The sequence below is a fragment of the Triticum dicoccoides genome, chromosome 2B, assembly GCF_002162155.2.
Source record: "Triticum dicoccoides isolate Atlit2015 ecotype Zavitan chromosome 2B, WEW_v2.0, whole genome shotgun sequence".
NCBI lineage: Eukaryota > Viridiplantae > Streptophyta > Magnoliopsida > Poales > Poaceae > Triticum > Triticum dicoccoides.
In genome coordinates, this window is record NC_041383.1 from 384,154,424 (window position 1) to 384,173,011 (window position 18,588).

The 18,588-nt window shown below is 52.5% G+C and overlaps 1 non-coding gene across 1 annotated transcript; it reads left to right on the top strand.

Moving 5' to 3' along the window:
• The first annotated feature begins 7,534 nt into the window (after window positions 1-7,534).
• Window positions 7,535-7,607, top strand: TRNAK-UUU. Its single transcript has one exon. It is a non-coding gene; the product is annotated as a tRNA-Lys (tRNA).
• The last annotated feature ends 10,981 nt before the right edge of the window (window positions 7,608-18,588 follow it).

An 18,588-nucleotide genomic window follows, 5' to 3' on the forward strand; every position in this document is an offset into this window, starting at 1 on the left:
TATCTGCCTATCTCGTGTTGTGAGCTATAAAGTACCCACCAGGGGGGAGGACCAAGAAATAGGTAGGCGATTGGGTCCTTCCCTTCTTCTGTGATGTCAGTCTCTTTGTCATTCTTTCACCCTTGCTGAGTAGCGAAGTGAGCATACTCAAGATCCAATTCATCAATCATTTGAGTTGGTACGAACATAGGAATCCAGACTCTGCTTGATTCGATCTTCATTTTCGACCTTCATCTGTTAGGAAAAAGAAGAAGGACCCACTTATTCCACTCGGAGAGACCGAACCAGGCAACAACAAAAAAAGGAAAACTGAAGGAAGTTGTCTTTCCATTCCAAATAAACTAAGTGAAAAAAGGGGGAGAGCAAAACAGAAACACAGGAACAAAGAAACTATGTCCAAACCAACGAGTCCTTTGGTCGAATCTAAAGAATGTATCGGGAGTTGGGAGTTAGCAGTCTCATAGGAGTGATAGCTGGGTTTTTCACCGAGTTTCTTCGTACGATTGAAAAAAGGAATGCTCTAGGTCGGAGAAAACAAGAAGAAGATTGTTCACCAGTCTGTCTCCCAACCTCTTTAAAGCAGCTACCTACCGTGATCTGTTCTTGGGACAACATTGGCACCCCCGTTTGCTGGATCGTCTAGGCACTCTAAAGCGCTTCCATGAGAGACATATGGACTTTGAGTTATAGACAGAGAAGATCCTTTAGAGGATCAAGAGTGATTCCTCAATAAAACAAATGGGATTTTGAGGGAGGGCTGAACACGATGTACTGAAGGGTTCGCTTTCGCTGATCGGCGCCAGTCTTTCCTGTTGTGAATTTCCCAGGTCGGGAGGGGCCCTTTCCTTCTACCTTACTGAACCCATTCACCAATGGTTGGATCACTCAAAGCTAAAGACCAATTCCTTCCTTTTAGGTGGTCTAGGTGGTTGGGATACTATGCCCTTCTTTTTAGAGGCTCAAAGACGAGTTCTTTGAAGGAAGCAAAAGAACCCATGTGTCTCGGATGAAGTCTACCCTCTTTTTGTGCCGGGAAGAAGAATGAGATCCAACTCAAAGTCAAGGAAAGCGGCCTAGACCACTGACTTTTGATGGAAGGCTTCTGAACATGGATTGGTCTGATAAAGCCAAGTTTTTGGCGAATTAAATATTTTCTAAGAGCACTAGACCTTCTCTCTTTCAGGATTGATTCCCACTCACTGCCTGATAGCAGGATTGGCCCATGAGACATATTGTCTTATTGTACTGGCTCACTTCACTACTTTGGAGGATGGGTTTTCCGCCTTTTTGGTTCGCAAACGCTCTAACCCATCGAGAAGCTCCATCCAAATTGGAGTTGATGTGAGCACTTCCCCAGAGGCAGAGGCTTTTTCTACAAAAGGGTGGGAGCATAAAATGTAGGTGAGTCAATTGCGTGTGGCCTTCAAGTATTTCGTATTGTAACAATATTAGATCGGCATCCAAACAAAGGTGCATGTACAGTTCCTAAGGGATACAATTTTGTCCTAATCATCAGGAAGATGAAATAAGTTGTGTCTCACCTTCTCAAGTCGTTGAGCAGAGCAGTCTTAAACTGCCTGACTCCGCGACCAATAGAATTCTGATCTAGCCGGTGCGCCTTCTCGAATGCGTAAAACCGACCTATGTTTGCAGCAAAAAAAAAGAAAAATAAAGCGAGCAAAACGCTAGAAACTTCCATTTACTTTGCAGGATGTAGTAGGAACTAGAAACCAATTACCCGAGTCCCTATTCGAGATACGTGAAACTATTCTAGCCAAACCAATTGACCATAACTATCTGATTGCAACATGATTTCAACAAAACGAAGAAAGTATCGGAAATACCACTATCTAGTACATCTAATCTGCTCCCTCAAGTGTGAAACACAAAGGTGCTCCGAAATGAACAAGTAATACGTATGGATGATCGCCGAAAGCAAAATCTAATGCGGACGCTTACGAACATACTGCAAAATTAGCTCTCCAAAGCTAGGAAAAATGGCAAAGCCAGAAAAGTTCTCCAGTAAATCACACTATCTGTTTTTCTAGATAGACTCGTATGATTATGAATCAAAAGCAAAACATCCTCGAAAACCACGAATCGAGGCGCGCATGTGCCCCCCAAAAAAATATAAGAACAAACATTTTTGAACATGGGAACACAAAAATTTTCCAACTACACATAGCCTACGCGGCATTGATCCGACGCCAAAAAAATGAACCAGGAGCGCTCGCTCTGCCACAAAATCCAAACCCAAACGCATCAAAACAGCATGCGAAATGCAGCATACGTATCCCAGCGAAAACGAATGCACGTACAGAGGTAAGCGACTCGGGAGCGCTCGGGCTCAATCTCGGCGGCGACGCGCAGGATGGGCGCGATGCTACTGAGCATGGACGGGATGACCTCGTTATCGAACACCTCCATGGAGAAGGTCGCCATGCCCAGGTGGGAGGGGAGGCAGGTGAAGAAATAGAGGTCCGGCCTTGCGTGCCCGTGGCTATTTATACGTCGATCTAACGGCCAAGATCAGTTGCTTCTCGGGAAAGGGAACCGCGGGGGATACCGGAGGCGTCGGTGTGGTGGAAATGCTGAGCTCCGCTGCTTGGTGAGGGGTTTATCTGTCTGGACGGTGGGGCGAACGTCATGGCTGGCCGCTGGAACACTTCGCTGCCTTTTTATCACATTAAAATTCGCTTACACACTAGGAAATGTTCTGCTGACAGCAGTGCCCCACAACGTTCAGCTTCGAAGAGGGTCTGTTTTTCTGTATAGAAAAGATTACAAGGTTCACACCTTTGGCTTTCTGCCGTTTCTCGGGCCCAGTGTCAGCGAGATGCAAGAATGACGTGTGAGTTAGTGGCGGTGCTTGCTGGTAGGAAATATTCAGGCCCTTTTCACCCGCGACGCGATACCAGAGTTATACTGTGTCCGGCTGGACTTTTGTCCTCTTTCGCTATAAACACTACAACAATAGAAGCACCCTTCTAGAGATAAGAATAGCAAATGTTTTGAGGCACTGATGGAAGCATATCATATTTTAGTACTGATTGTTTCAATTGGATATGCATCAATATGTTGTTTCCAGAACCTTAGAAAGCACATAAACCTCTAGACCAAGACTCAATAAAAACCAGAGCTGACAATACACTTATATAAAATATGTTCAGATGTCTCCCCTACTTTGAAATAATATTACAGTAAAAAGATTATTTATAATTGATTTTTATACGATTTAACTCCTCTAGATAAAAAGATATTACATTTGATTTAGTAAACTTTATTATCAGTACGGAGAAAGTAATTTGTTGGACTATAATATACAGTTCCTAACTTGTCATGTGCAGCCTGAATATTCCTATAAACCCCAGGGATGGAAGAGAGAGATTATTTAATGCCCTAATTTGAGGTCCTTTTTCCGATCAGTTTCATGCCAGTATGGGGTCAAAGTATACAAAAATCACATTCTCCCCGTAGAACGCTGTTCTTAGAGATCTCCTTTTTTTGGAAACTTTCATTGCGCATAGTACGAAAACCAACAGAAATCCCACTGGCAAAGGTGTTGTGCCGGTTGCTGACTAGGCGATCGACCAGCTTCCGACCAGAAGCGTTGGTCCAGTGAGGTGAGCCACGACCAGAACAGAGCTGTTACAAAGGAAGCCCACTCCCTTATGTTCTGATGGGAAATAGGACTAGGATCTGTAATAGTTGTATCTGCTTTCCTTTGGTTTGCATGGGCACGTGATACATTCCTAGCATGACATTGGAACAAGCAAGGACCCAGCGTGATCCAGAGGGCAAGCCCATCCTGGGTAACTTTGTATCCCGACCCAAGCCGGAAGTTTGTTGAACTTGTAGTCTAGGACATTGGTAGGGATCCGCATGGGCACGCTGAACAATCCGATGGCCACCCACAACACGAAACATCGGCCCCGCTCGTAGCGCTTGCCGATCATCCCTATCTCTACCGGGCCCGTATTCCCTGCCTCGCTGATACTTATTCATTTCTTTGAATCGATAAAGATGGGCATACATGCCTCTTAGTTCCGGGGAGATACTGTTTATGCCAGTGTGGACAAGTTCAAATGGAGCAAACCCGCAAGAGCATGGAGCATAGGATTTGAATTAGCCCAATGCGGATGGCAGTGATCGAGCAACTAAATGAGAGAACTCCAAATAGAAATCTTTTGCGCTTTCCTAATGTGTTCTAACAGGTGTTACAAGCTTCGATAATCTAGCGTGAACTAACCCGAACTATGGCTTCGCTTCCCTAAACTATGTGGTATAATCACTTTAAGTGAAGCATGTCCCGATGATTCACTCATGATTCCCCGGATAAATGGAGCAAGCCCGAGTCAAAAGACAAGCAAGTCCTTTGAGTACACAGTGAATGAAGTGCCAAAATGTGAGCCTAGGGTGAACAGTGGTGCTTCCATGACAGTTGGATAGTAGATCAGAGAGGAAGGCCAGTAGAATATGGAGTTGTTTTCGTTCTCTTGTTATTCTTTTCTGGCTATAAGTATTTCTGTCTTGGATTCATTTGGCCATTAGGTTTGAATTGCCTTCTCTTTCTGTCTTTCATTTGAATTCTGTGATTTATCCTGCTATTTGGAGAGTAGTTGATATGGTCTTTCTTGGGTTTGGCTTTCAAAGTGCAGTTCAAAAAGAGTGAGTTGCTGTCCATGACTGGAATGGAATATATAAATAAGATGGAAAATATGGCTTTCTTTCCATCTACCTATTTGAAGTAGTAAGCTTATCTTTTAGGTGGGAATAGTTTACAATCGAGTTTGAAAGCATTAATGAAGTGATCCTATTACATCAAGTTCTTTTTTGACCTTTTCATTTGAAAGTAGCCATAGGCAAGGAAGGCTACCTATTGATACGGAAAGAAAGCCATCTCTGGCTATTCTTTTTTAGGGTGGAAAAGAGTGCTCCATATCCATATATGTGCTTGAAGGGAAGGCCACATCTTTAATTGTATTCTTTTTCGAGGTCATCCTCTTCAGCCTGTGTTAGTAGTGCTAGTTTTTCGTTTTTAGTACCTTACGGGTCTATAGAAAGGCTTGGAGGATCCTAAAGTGTTAGTTTATGTTGGAATTGCTTTGCTCTTTTCAAGCAAATAAGCTTGAAAGAAAGTGCTTTTATTTGAGTGGAAATGAAAGAAGAAATCGTCTATCTAGACAGAGTATGTGTATTATTCGGTCCATGCTTGCCCTTCTAGGCCCTTTAGATCTATATCTATCTTACTATCGAAAATGGTTTTAGGAGGAGCAGAGCAAGTCGCGTTTACAGCCAACAGTTCTTATGGGCGTAACTCCCTCTAGTATTCCAATAATCTCCTTTCCTCCAATATGTCACTAGTATTCAAGTATGCGGCTCGTATTAGTATGCCAGGCGTTCGAGAGACTAGAATTATTTTCATAGCCTTCCCTTCAATATGCCATCTTGTCTTGCGGCGCTCTATCCTTCCAAGCGAGCCTGTGCTCGGGGAGCACTCCTTCTATCGTTCATAAAATATGCTTATCTCTCCTTGGTCGTAAAGCTTCGCTTTGCTTTCATTTACCGAAAATTCCATTGGAGTTTCCAGCTGGGAGGCGCAGTCTCGTACAAGCAACTTCTCTTCCTCTTTCGAAAAGTAGCAAAGCGGTGTCAGGTTGGAAGCCTGCGGGCCAGTCTGTTCTAGCACCTCATTCTTTACATCCTTGCATTACTCTCTTCCTTTCCTCCTTGCCCTAACTTGAACTGGCTGAAACTAAAATGCCCGGACTTTCTAATGATGGCACTGGCTTGGCTGGATCGACATGAACTTCTATTAGGACAGCAACTGTTTTGCCCCCTGTCGAACTTTGACTGAGACATAGCCTTGCTGCTGCGGGGCAGCCGACTTCTGATTCTAGTTACTGTCCTTCTTGTTCATGTAGTGCCTGCCTCTCTCCAAAACTCCTTCCCGCACTTGATTGAGCAAAAGATGCAGCTTCACTAATTGAGTTAGGCATCTGCACTTCCACTGTAGCTCTGAGTTCATTCTTCAAACCCAAAAGAAATTGTGTCACCAGCAGCAGTCCTCCTACATTCAGATCATAAAATTTAACCTAGCGGAGCGGATTCAACTACTTAAGATATTCTTCCTCAGAGCCAGTCTGCTCTCTATCATCATCTATCGTCTAAATAAGTAAATAATGACACTGATATAGATCTTGTTGAGGACCCCCATCCAAGCCATAGGAAAGAAAGCCACTGGAGTGCGACGCTCAAAGCAAAAGTAAGTAATAGGTAAACAAGGTTCTATTAGGCTTGCAGGGCTGCTGCTCTTTGAAAGACAAGGTCTAGTGGAAGAGGCGGGTCGGGCAAGTTGAGTACTCAGATTCGGCGCTTGCTTGACATCTCTCTTTGAATCTGAAACCTGACATGACCATTGATTCTGCCTCCATTGCCGGAAAGGATAACGATGGACCTTTAGCTAGCTCATAGGCAGAGGAAAGGTATACGTTAACAAATAAGGAAAACTGGATCCGCTACCAAATACGTTGTGGAGCCGTGTTCTCCAGGGAGGTTTGAGGGTTCTTGGGATGGGTTCTATGTTGCTGCCGATTCATTTCCTATTAATAAGGAGATATGTAAAGCCAGTCATTCTATTAAAGAGAACTTCCAGTGGAAGATTTTAGATGGTAATTCTATTGTAATCCCATGAGCTTGAGGAAAGGAAAGCTTTGTGTTGCATTGGTGTTTTAAGTCTTTGAGCAGTCAAATGAGCTAAGCTCCTGTGAATGAAACGCCTGTCCTGCTAAGCCCAAACTCTAATGTGCTTGACTTGGAAGTAGGCCACTCTTTCACTGTGAGGATCTTCTTTTAGTCTGTAGCCACCCCTTTCCCACTAATGACATGACCCAGGTATTCTATCTGTGGTTGAGCAAATGAACATTTATTCAACTTCATATATAGTTGATTCTGCTTCAGAAGGTCAAATACTTGCTGCAAATGGGTGACATGATCTTGCAAGGATTTGCTGTAGATTAAGATGTCATCAACAAAAACAAGTACACAAACCCTAGTCAGCTCAGCCAGAATTGTGTTCATAGCACTCTGGAGGGTGGGTGGTGCATTTGTGAGCCCAAATGGCCTAAAATTCATAGTGACGTGGGTCTTGAATGTCGTTTTGTATTCGTCTACTTCATGTAATCTTATCTGATGGTAACCAGCCCACAGATCCAGCTTAGTAAACCAAACAGCACAAGATAACTCATCCAACAATTCTTCAACTACAGGCATTGGGTATTTTATTAGACGAATCCATCTTATTTTCTTATTTCTCTGTTTTGGTAGCAGGAGAAGTAGTTTGTTCAGCCCGGACTTCAAAGTAGTCTCCCCCATTGACCTTCTTTTTTAGATAGAATCCTCAATGAGTGGAAAGGACTCCCAAACTTGCTCCACAGTACTATACCATACAGAGCCGCGCCCTTGTGATATGATAAGAAGAAAAGGGGCCAGACCGCCCTCTTTTCTTTTTCGCACCCAGCCTTCTTGTAAAATCGGGTGTATAGATCAGTTGGTAGAGCATTGGGCTTTTAACCTAATGGTTGCAGGTTCAAGTCCTGCTATACCCAAAACAAAAAAACCACTCTTGTATTCGTAAGGATGCATTGGAATGGAGAGAACGGAGAGTCAGTTAGAATGACAAAATTGTTGAGGAATCATGTTGAAAGAACAACATTCTGTGTCATAAATATCGTATAAAGTGGGTTCACTAAGAGGGGAGAGAAAAAGGTGGGCGACAAGAAGGCGGTCGGAGGCAATAAGTAGATGGACGGATCTTCGACAGGAGGTAGTAAAATTGCCAACCTAAGAAGACCATTTCTTTGCTGTCGCTCTAGCCCTACCGGGAGGGGGCTTAGCCGGGTCCAACAAACCTTATGAATGGGTCCCACGCACTCAGGCAAAGAGCAGCTGACGAAACGTAAGATGGCTCCATACTGGGTGGTAAAACACAAATGGTATGGGAAACTATTTAGTTGCCACTGGAACCAAAAACCAGTGGTTAAGTGGATCAATCCAAAAGGATTGAATCAACTTATTTATTCTCAATAGCTCAGCTCGAGGGGAAGACCCTCGAAGTATGAGGGGGAAAGACCAATTGATAAAGCGCACAATGCTAAATTCAAAAATTGGTTGGTACTTTTCCAGGAAACGAACTACTCATCCCTCTAAAGCCGAAGGAAAGACAACGGACTAACGCATCAACCTTTCCAGAAGCCCAGGAGATAAGGAGTTAGCTCTATGCATTCCTCTATTGATGGTAAAGAAACTAAACAGTTTTTCATACCACCTGGGAGGTGAATCGGAGTGAGGAGGCCCTCGGGGGGGGGGGGGCTTACTTAGATTGTTAGGTATAGTAATATAGGCATGAGGCAGACCCTACCCAATGAGCGACCTCGCAGCAAGCATACAACCAAAGGAGACCCTAGCTACAAGAAGGCCCTATTCCAAAGGTGGGAAACCAGGTAATACAACACGGCATCAGTGTGGTCAAGCCGGTAATCGAACAGATTCGGGATCTTACCCTTGTCGAGTCCGGTCGCCCAGGGCGCTTTATCCAAGGAATGCAGGCAAGGCACTACTCCGCTTTCACAACAGAACTGCTTGACTAGTTGAAACCGACTTATGCAGATGTGATATTACTAGTCTGGATTTGAGATGACATACTTGAGTCAAGTATACTCGGGTGGTTAGGCAAATAAACACAAAGGAATTGATCGATTCTCTTGGTTGATGTGCTTTCTTCCAAACCCTTGACTGGAAGATAGTCAATACTGCCTTGCTATTTGTAGAATTCCTCCCCTGGGTCAGAGAATATATTACTTTATTTACCGACATGCAGGTGGAATAAGACCAGCATTATGAACTACTCATCACTGAATGTTACGTACTGCCATTCCAACTAGCCAACTAGCTATTAACTATTAAGGGGAATTCCTTCCAAAGGTCGGAAACTCTATTTATTTATGGGACTGAACTTATTGATACATCCAGATTTAGGAAAAAGTGCATGCATGTTTCATATACCCACTCGCTGAAAAGAGGACAGGTCAGCAAAAACACAGGACCCAGAAATTGCATATAGCAGCGATCGAGACCACCCGCTGGGAATCTCGGCAACCCACATTTGAGGAAACCGCTACTTCAAGATAGGTTGGTCTTGATTGAAGGCATGTTTCAGAATTTAGCCATCAACCACAAAGTTATTCGCACTCCAGAACAATCATGAACCAACAATGCACAGGAAGAGGCGATCTTCCTATCCTAGCACGATACTGGGATCTGATAAGCGTAATTTGGAGCGGCTGCAAAGGGTGCAATACTACTTGGCCTAGAGGGGACTAGGATAAACTGTTCCAAGTACCAAAAGCCCTAAGGGTGCAAATGATTACCCATAACGACCGATATAGATTCGGCTCGAGGTGCTACTGAACCCTGAATCCAAAGATTGACCACCTAACCAACTCAAGGTCACAAGATAAGAAAGGACGGTGCTCCTCTAACCCTGTATTTGAGTGACTGTGACGCAACATTGGTGATCAGTTAATGGCAAACGAAAAGCTATTTAGGTAGACAATAGTCTGGCTCGAGTGGCTAGGTATGTCCTAGTCACGCCCTACCTAGGGTTGAGGAACACATGTTTGTCCAGTTTCGACAAAACTAAGAGGATGTTACGATCTTGCTATAAAAAGAATTTGAATGCCCCGTCCACGTGCGGTCCCGTCGAGCTATAAGTGAGGGATCTTATTTAAAGGAGGGACGACGAAAAGTCACGTCTCAGAACAGAAGGGGTAGAAAAATGTGGGGACGGTCGCAAGACCGAAACTCAAAGGAATTGACGGGGGCCTGCACAAGCAGTGGAGCATGTGGTTTAATTCGATACAACGCGCAAAACCTTACTATCCCTTGACATATGAACAACAAAACCTGTCCTTAACAGGATGGTACTGACTTTCATACAGGTGCTGCATGGCTGTCGTCAGCTCGTGTCGTGAGATGTTTGGTCAAGTCCTATAACGAGCAAAACCCTCGTTTTGTGTTGCTGAGACATGCGCCTAAGGAGAAATTGCCACTGAGTGACGTGCCAGCGCTACTACTTGATTGAGTGCCAGCACGTAGCTGTGCTTTCAGCAAGAATTTCACCATTGGGAGCCGGTGCCTTTCGAAGCACTTTCACGTGTGAACCGAAGTCATCTTGCCCAAGACCCACGGAGACCTACCTATAGTGACGTCAAAGTACCAGTGAGCATGGAGGTTTGGTTGAAATTGGTTACGACGATGTCGAGTTGGCGGCGGAGGAAGACTCGGCATGAAGGCTAGAAAATGGTGTGGAACGTAGTGGTAATAGTACGCGCCCCGCTCCGAAACAAAGAAAAAGGTGCGTGCCGCACTCACGAGGGACTGCCAGTGAGATACTGGAGGAAGGTGGGGATGAAGTCAAGTCCGCATGGCCCTTATGGGCTGGGCCACACACGTGCTACAATGGCAATGACAATGGGAAGCAAGGCTGTAAGGCGGAGCGAATCCGGAAAGATTGCCTCAGTTCGGATTGTTCTCTGCAACTCGGGAACATGAAGTTGAAATCGCTAGTAATCGCGGATCAACATGCCGCGGTGAATATGTACCCGGGCCCTATACACACTGTCGGTGTTTTGGGAACGGGGGTCCCCAGACTTGCCTGCCTGCGGCCTGTGGCGTGGCTCAAAGGGGGCCCAGCACGGCCCATCTTCATCAACACAAGCTCAAGACCCTCGCGAGGGTCCAAGCCTCGCGGGGCGGACGACAAGGAGCTTCCTCAGGCACGGCCTCGTCAGGCTGGCTCACAAGGAGGCGGAGAGTTCAAGGCGGGGTACCTCGCGAGGTGCCCATGACGCAAGCCATGACGACCAAGGGCGCCAGCCGGGCGCCAGCCCGCGCAGTGTCCTTCTTTCCTCTTTTGGTGCAAGGGGAGCAAGCGCAGGCGAGAGCATCAAGCAAAGGCATCCATTTCGATGCAACAAGACCAAGACCAGTCCAACGGCAGGATGGAGGTCATCGTGGAGCCCAAGTCGGCGTCACCACCAGAGCCTTTGACAGGCGAGGACCAACTTTAGTCAGGATAAGTGTACTAGATGTTCCCCTTCAAATTGGCCAATTGTTGGCGCCCTTCCCGCTCAATATTTGGGTAGAGGCCCAGGGCCTTCGCCTATAAATAGGACTAGCCACCCACAGGGTAGAGGCATATGGATAGGAATCAGGAGATAAGATAGGCATCTAGAATCAACCCCTCCAAAGGGACAACGCCACCACAAGAACAGACCCTCGCGAGGCTGTTCTTCCTTATATTGTTCATCATCAGCCCAAGAGGCAATCCATCACGCCACACACTGGAGTAGGGTATTACACCACAATGGTGGCCTGAACCAGTATAAACCCTGTGTCTCTTGTGTTGTTCTTCTCGTAGTTTAGATCCTAGTGATTCGGCGAGGAACAGGTAGGTAGAAGGCGAAACCTCCACGTGCACCCCAGTGTTCGAACCTCAAGGGTCTGCCGGAACCCTAAATCCGACATTTGGCGCGCCAGGTAGGGGTGCTCCGGAATTCTTCTTCCGTCTCCCTGTTCTTCTCCGACCGTCGCGACCATGTCTAACGCACGCCGGGTTCGCGCCGAGCGCCGAGCCGCCCTCGCTTCCCGCGTCGCCCAGATGGCTCCCGTCGGCAGGCGCCCTCACCGTTCCTCGTCGCCTACCGTCAACGCCGCCACCGGCCTGGCGGGGAACGAGCAGCAAGCATCGTCCCAGCACCCGTCCATGAGGCGAGACGGCCGCACCGCTATGCCCTTGCTCACCCCTGCTGGTTCTTCGTCCCGCGCGCCCCGTGCGGCCATGGAGGCTCGAGCTGCGCTCATCACGGCAAACGAGCTCCTGCGCTACCGCCCCGTCGAAGACGTCTACGAAGAATGGCTCGACCGAGTCGCTGAGCTCGTCCGCGCCGTTGGGGGCTCCCCCGCGCCATCTTTCTCGCTGCACCGCGCCCCGCCATGCGCGGGAAATGAAGCTCCTGGGGCGCCTCAGGTGCCTCCCCCTCAAGAAGGCGCCCTGGCTCCAAGGCGCGTGGCACCTGGGCGGAACCCGCCCTGTCAGGAACCAGCACGGCAGGAGCAGAGCTGCCAAGAGGTCCCTCGCCCTCGAGAAGCTGCCCGAGCGCTCCCTGCTCCGGCTCGTCCCGACCACGCCCCTGCTCCAGCACATCAAGACCCCGCGCTGGACCCAGCTGCGGCGCACGGGGACCCGCAGGATCGAGCCCTTCGTCCTCCAAGGCCTCCGGTGGCCACAGCGGGCTGCCGCGCCTTCACCACCGAGCTACGCACCGTCGCGTGGCCCGGCAAGTTCAAGCCAGACCTGCCTCCTCGCTACGATGGCACGGCTGACCCTGCAGAGTTCCTCCAGCTCTATGAGCTGGGCATCGAGGCTGCCAATGGAGACGAGAAGGTCATGGCGAACTGGTTTCCCATGGCTCTCAAGGACGGGGCCGCACCTGGCTTCTGAACCTGGCCCCAGGCACGATCTCCTCCTGGGACGAGATGCGCACCTGCTTCATCGCAACTTCCAAGGTACCTGTGACCGGCCACCTGCCGTGAGCGACATGCGCCGCATCAAGCAGCAACCAGGGGAAACCCTGCAGAAGTACATCCAGCGCTTCAACAACGCGCGCCTCAAGATTCCCAAGGTGACCGAGGAGGCCATCATCTCAGCCTTCTCTGACGGCGTGCGTGACGTCAAAATGAAGGAGGAGCTCGCAATGCATGAAGATCTTTGCACTTCCTTGGAGCTGTTCAATCTGGCGACCAAGTGCGCGAGGGCTGAGGAAGGGCGTCTCTCCCTCCTCGAATTGCCTGCCGCAGACCCTGAAGAGAAGAAGCCCAAGGCCAAGGATGTGAAGCGCAAGGGGGCTGCCGTGCTCGCGGCAGAACCAGACACCAAGCGGGGCAGAGATCAGCCCGAATCCTCCAAGGGCAGTCGGTACTGCGTGTACCACGACCTCCACACCCGTAACACCAATGAATGCCAAGAGCTCCGGGTCGTGCATGAAGGACGGACTGGCCGGCATCCCGACCGCAGCGACCGGGGCTACGGACGAGGAGGAGGAAGGAACGCAGGACGCTAGGAAGACCGCGGCCCACGTCAAGGGTGGCGCGACCAACCTTGCAAGGATCGCTGGCAGGACCCGCCTCGTGAGGGAGGCTGGAGGGATCAGCCTCGCGAGGATCTCCTGCAAGGTAACGCAGGCCTCCCTCCGCTACCGCCGTAGCCAAGGAGAAATGAGGACCGTCATCCGGACGAGGGGGGTGGGGGCTTCCAGGAACCACGTGCGATCGCCTGCATCCTAGGCGGAGCTCAAGCCCCAGCCTCTCAGCGCATTTCGCCTGATAAGTGAATGCAGTCCTCCCCAAGCTCGAGGCCCCGCGCCCTCTCAGGTGGTCGGCGTGTGCCATCACATTCAGCTCAGCGGATCAGCTCAAGTGCGCGGCCACAGCCGGAGTCCTCCCGATGCTTTGTTCCCCAATCATCAGCAATGTGCTAGTCACCAGGACCCTCATCGATGGCGGAGCAGGGCTCAATGTCCTGTCCGTGGAAACATTCAACAATCTCCAAGTACCCTACAGTCAGCTTCAGCCAACCAAGCCTTTCTCTGGAGTCACCGACGGCTCCACGGTCCCGATTGGGCAGGTCCGCCTCCCTGTCACCTTCGGGGCACGCGACAACTACCGGACCGAGCTCATCGACTTCGACGTCGCCCACATTCGCCTGCCGTACAACGCCATCCTCGGGTACCCAGCGCTGGCCAAGTTAATGGCCGTAACCCACCACGGCTGCAACGTCCTCAAGATGCCAGGAAGTGGCAGAGTCATCACGGTGCCCTGCGAAGAGAGAGACGCAGTTTGCTCCCTGGAGAGAGCCTTTCAGGCCGCATCATTGGAAGATCCGGATCGCGGAAGCAGGAGGCTTCCCGAGGCTACCCCCAAGAAGAGGAAGACATCGGCCGGCCTGGCCCCTCAGGAGGAAGGTCCATCAGGACCCGCGCCTTCTCAAGGGGAACCTCCTTCCATCGCATAGGGAAGCGCGCCCGGCACCCTCCTCAGGCAGGGCTCGGGGGCTCTCCCCTGGAGGGCCGTCGACCTCGCCAAGGTCACGAGGGAGGCGCTTGGGCACCACGTGGAGGCGTGCTTCGAAGCACGTTTCCATCAAGAGGGAGCAAGGCAAGGAGGGCCAAACCCTCAAGAGTTCATCAGCAAGGCCATTCAGGAGGTACAGGAGTCAAGGGTCATGAGAGGCAGCCGCCGCTTACCCGCCGTGGCCCCCCATCCAGGCGAGGATGGTGGGCTGCATGTCTGCATCGACATACCAGGGCTCAACCAAGCCGCGTCTCAGGAGCGCCTCTGGCCTTCACGAGCGGGACGCTGCGAGGGCCCGCCCCACATCTACGTTCGCATGCCTTACGGCTCGCCGAACGCGTCTGCTGCGTACCAGCGCATCATGAGGGCCATCCTGGAGGCTCAAGAGGTCAGGCGTTCCGCAGCCCTAGTGGAGATGGAGACGGTCCGCAAGGAGCCACCAGTGCCTCCGGAGCCTCCCGAGGCCCCAGGGCCTGGGGGCTCATGAGGATCTGCCCCCATAGCCCACCGAGTCTGCTGCATCAACACCCCTTCGTCTTCAGCGTCATCAGGTGACATCTTTCTAGTTTCATTTCCAGCTGGGAGCGCCCTCACGGCTGCATTATTCCCAGGCTGCGTGGGTCCGTCCCTGTGGCGTGTATCTCTTTTATTTCATGTTCTTAGCTCACTCTGCTGGGGGCGCCCCTCGGGCTGCATTATCCCCAAGCCGCTCGGGCCAGACCCAGTGCCATGTACCCCTCTTGCATTTATCTTAGGGCCATGTTTTCGACCCGTCATGCTTGTTGTTTGGTGCCTGTTCATGGTACCTTTTTCTTCTTGGATGTCGCAAGCTTGCGCGTTAAAGGGGGGGGTGCCTGAGCATCACGACTCAGGGCTCCTACCGGCTCTCCGGCCCTCACCCTCTGGTCTGCCCACGGCATCGCGCCACGGCATGCCAGCGACGGCTGAGACCAGCCCGAGAGCCGGGACCCAAGGACGTAGAGTTTTGACATCTAACCCAGCTTGCGCGTTAAAGGGGGGGTGCCTGAGCATCGCGACTCAGGGCTCCTACCAGCTCTCCGGCCCTCACCCTCTGGTCTGCCCACGGCATCACGCCCCAGCATACCAGTGACGGCTGAGACCAGCCCGAGAGCCGGGACCCGAGGACGTAGAGTTTCGACATCTAACCCAACTTGCGCGTTAAAGGGGGGGTGCCTGAGCATCGCGACTCAGGGCTCCTACCGGCTCTCCGGCCCTCACCCTCTGGTCTGCCCACGGCATCGCGCCTCGGCATGCCAGCGACGGCTGAGACCAGCCCGAGAGCCGGGACCCGGGGACGTAGAGCATCGGCATCTAGCCAAATTTGCAGGAACACACTCCAAGATAAGGCCCAGAGCCAGGCGCAATCCGCCTTGAGGTAGGGCCCCGTGAGTCCCGCGCTGGCTCACGGGTGCCCAGATACACCTTGTCAAGCCCTACCGTGCCATCCACGTGTCAGGGTGGGGCTGTACACGCCCCGGGGGCTCCTCCCGGAGCGGAGCCCCCTCCCACGCACCAGTGTAAGCACCATACTCCGCGCTGGCTGATGACACTGCCGAGGAGCGGCTATGCCCGTACGCATATGGAAGCGCTATGCTCCGCGCTGGTGATAAACAACTGAGGGTGGCCCCCGGGCTGCATCAACCTCAGGGAGCCCAGAGCTCAGTGTCTAGCCTCATCGCAACGCCTCCCCTTGGGGGTGCCGCGCGAGGGGGCTTGGCACGGGGGCTACGCCTGGGTCACGCCCAGACGCACGCCACCCAGCCAGGCCCCCGGGCCTGGTTCGTCGCGCGTCCCTCCCCGAGCGGAGCCAAGGTATGAAGGCCGTTTGAGCGTCAAGGGGGACTCCTGAGCATCGTGACTCAGGAGCCTAACTGGTCACGTAGCCCCTCACTCCTTGGTCCCGTCCTGGTTTCTGGTCGGGGCTAATGACGGTTGAGGTATGCGCGGGGCCGGGCTCTGCAGACGTAGAACGGTAGATCCACCCCCACATCTCACCTCCCTACTTGCTGTTCGAGCGCCAAGGGGGACTCCTGAGTATCGCGACTCAGGAGCCTAACTTGTCACGTAGCCCCTCACTCCTTGGTCCCGTCCGGGTTTCCGATTGGGGCTAACGGCGGCTGAGGTATGCGCGGGGCCGGGCTCTGCCGGCGTAGGACACAATCAAGTAGGAAGGAAATAGCACAAATTTCAAGGAATTCAAAAGCAAATATTACATTCCATACTATTATCACAACACCAAATGCAAGTTTTAACGCCTCCCAGAGGCCTGATACATGTGCAGAAACTAAAAGCAGGACGGGAGCCACAACGGAGTCACTTGCAGGCCGTGGAGTTGCACGGAGCGGGTTCGCCTTGTGGAGCTGCCGGGCTGGCAGCGCTCTGCTTCGGCCTGGTGCTGAAGGCCCGGAACTTCCCCAGCAGAACCTCCGCACGACCCTTCACGGCCTCAGCAGCGACAGCGGCATGCTCGCCACTCGCTGGCTCCAGCAGGCCATTGAGGTTGATGTTGGGGTCGCGAAGATAGATGTGGGTGAAGACCCGCGTCAGCGCCGCAGAAGACAAGACGCGTGCCTTGGCCTCAACCGTAGGGCCAAGGCCAAGGGCGACATCTTCAAGGGCACGAACCAGGAAAGGAAGAAGCTTGGCGGGGCCGTCCTCCTCGCCGGCCAACGGGCTCTCCAGGCCGCTCTCATAGAGCGTCTTCAGTGAAGTGTGGGCCTTCTCCTCCATCTCCGCAAAGGCCACACGATCCTCGGCGAGAACCCGTGCCTTGCCGTCCAACTCAACCTTCCTCGCCTCCAGCTCTCGCTCCAGCGCGCCTAGGCGGTCATGGCGCTTCTTGAGCTTGGCGTCCCAGTCCTTGATGGTCGCCTTGCGAGCCTTCATGCCGTCCTCCTACTCTAGGCGAAGCTGAGTCTCCTCGGCGAGCCGGTCCTGGAGGCCCTTCAGCTCGCCCTCCAGCACCTCGCAACGACCTCGGGCATTAGCCGCCTCCCGCAAGGCGGCTTCGCGGGCAACCTTCGCCCCAAGGACAGCCTGCTTCTCCTCGTCGTAGGCCATCGAAGCCTGGACCAGCGCCGCCCGAATCGAAGCATCGGAGCAAATCCAGCCAGAGGCTAGCTCCAAGCGCCCGGCCACCAAACGAGGGTCGGCGCTCAGAAGATCCCGCCGCAGACGGTCCAGTTCGGCAGCAGCACGATCCAGGACAGTAGGAGGGGACGGGGAAGCAGCAGTCGGCGGGGTAGGAGGAGAAGACGGCAGCGTGACCACGGTGTCCTGAGGCGGAGCCTGCTGCGCCCCAGTGGCTGTGGTGGCGGCGTCAAGCGGGGGCGCCTCGGCAGTCGCCAGGGCCACAGGAGCCGAGCTCGCCCCAGCCGGCTTGGCAGGGCCTCGCAGGGATGCCTGGGCAGGAGAGGCCCGCGCGTCACGTTCATCTTCTTTCGCGAGCAGAGGCGCTGCCGCGGATGGAGTCTCAGGATCCCCCTTTGGCTTCTTTGTTGTGGGCGCCAGCCTAGCCGGGCGATACGGACGTCAAGCCTCAGCGACGAAACAAAAAACAAGACAGGGATCAAGCACTTATAGGTCGTTGCCCGTAGGCTCGAGCAGCCTGCCGCCGTACTTGAAGCCCGAGAGCCGGTTGCAAGGATCAGCCTCAAGGAGCACGGGTGCAGCTGGTGCGCCTGCGGATCGCCTCGGGGCTGGGGCGTACCCGCGGGGGGTCAGCCCAGTCCGGTCCTTCTTCGGGACCAGCGGCAGGCTCCCGCCGCCCTGCTCGTCATCACCCTCGTCATCGTCACTCAGAGGAAGGCGAAGAGCGCGGGACTTGCGCCGAAGAGGTGGAGCCCTTGACTCTGCCTCAGAGTCAGCCCCCTTTTCCTGCTCCACTTCCTCCCTCTCTTCGCTGGAGTCGCCGGAGGATACGTCCACCTGGTCCTCGGGAGCCTCCGCGGGCACAGGCACGTCCCCGTTGAAGACGGGCATGGACCCCACAACCTGCTCCCAGTCCTCGCGAAGGAACAGGGGCGTCGGAGCGCCCTCCAACCTTGCCACGTCGCCCCCAACCAAAGACTGGAGGTCCGCGGCCAGATCCTCATCGGCCAGGACCACGGGGCTCGGGTGGGGCCTCCACATCGGAAGCAAGTACTGATGAAGCAGAGCCAGCTGATGCTTCGGGAACTCCCTCAGCAGCGAGGCGCTAGTCAGCTTTGCCGCCGCCATGCTGGCCGGCCTCAGATCCGCATCCATCTTCTCCAACACCAGCCTTGCGCGGGGATCCACCAGCTCCACTCGAGACCAATCGTCGGAGCTCGAGGGGTGCCCCGTGGGCAAGACCAGCCGGGGGTGGACGCGCCCAGCATCAACCAAGACCCACTTGCT